We start from the raw sequence: 1,202 nt of genomic DNA, 5'->3' as shown, positions 1-1,202 counted from the left end.
TTCAGCTCCATGACTCCCTTAGTGTTGTGCCTTTCTGATGCATAATAGTACTCATTCTCAGCCACTGTCTCGATCACTTCAATGGCTTCTTCCACAGTCTTTTTCTTGTTCAATGAACCTCCTGATGAATGGTCTACAGCCTTCCTTGATTCATAAGAGAGCCCATCATAGAAGATGTGCAATTGCACCCAATCATGGAACATGTTTGGTGGGCATTTCCTTGTCAAGTCCTTGAATCTCTCCCATGCCTCGTAGAGAGTTTCGCCATCTTGTTGTCTAAAAGTCTGGACCTCAGATCGAAGCCTATTGACCTTTTGTGGAGGGTAGAAACGTGCCAGAAACTTGCCTTCCACCTCATCCCATGTGGTTAGACTCCCCCTTGGGAATGATTCCAGCCACTTAGCTGCCTTGTCCCTAAGTGAAAATGGGAACAAGAGCAGTTTATAGGCATCTTCCGGGACTCCATTGGACTTCACAGTGTCACAAATTCTCAGGAATTTTGTGAGATGTTGGTTTGGGTCTTCATTAGCACTTCCTCCAAAGGAACAATGATTTTCCACCAATGATATTAGCTGTGGCTTGAGCTCAAAATTGTTGGCCTGAATGGGTGGTTTCTGGATGCTACTACCACAATTCCCAGAGGTTGGGTTTATGTATGAACTAAGAACCCTCCTCTCAGGAATGGCATTGTTTCCATCAGCTCTCTCATGGTTGTGAACTTCTCTATCCATGTTGAGATCTAGAGCTTCCTCAAAATTGTCCTCAGATTCTCCTTCAGATTCCTCTTCTCCCACTACTCTCTTCCCTCTTGCTTCCCTTCTAAGTCTATGAAGGGTCCTTTCCGGTTCGGTATATGGAGGAGTTGATGTCTCTCCTCTCCTACCTGTCATACAAGAACACAGCTCAAACACAAACAGGTAAAATACTCTTGGTTAATGGAAGAGTATGGTCAGCTCAATTGAGGAATTAATTCAAACAGTTAGTGAGTCAGTGAGTTAGTTGCATGAATTTAAAGGCATAAAGAAGGAAAGCATGTAACCAAGTGCAGAAATTAAAATTCAACAAGTATTTAGAACAGAATTAACAAAGCAAGAGAAAATTGCTCAATCTAGTTAGCTTCCAATTTGAGAATTGTCAATCGAAAACCAATCCCCGGCAACGGCGCCATAAACTTGATGCGCCTAAACGTGTTATGCTACGAT

The 1,202-nt window shown here is 42.9% G+C and overlaps 1 non-coding gene across 1 annotated transcript; it reads left to right on the top strand.

The window, feature by feature from the left end:
- Positions 1-201: 201 nt before the first annotated feature.
- On the top strand, positions 202-305 carry LOC112740042 (small nucleolar RNA R71). The gene has a single exon (XR_003170978.1). It is a non-coding gene; the product is annotated as a small nucleolar RNA R71 (small nucleolar RNA).
- The last annotated feature ends 897 nt before the right edge of the window (positions 306-1,202 follow it).

Source organism: Arachis hypogaea, chromosome 13 (assembly GCF_003086295.3).
Source record: "Arachis hypogaea cultivar Tifrunner chromosome 13, arahy.Tifrunner.gnm2.J5K5, whole genome shotgun sequence".
NCBI lineage: Eukaryota > Viridiplantae > Streptophyta > Magnoliopsida > Fabales > Fabaceae > Arachis > Arachis hypogaea.
Note: the sequence above shows the minus strand (reverse complement) of the source record. Positions and strands in the feature narration are given on the sequence as shown.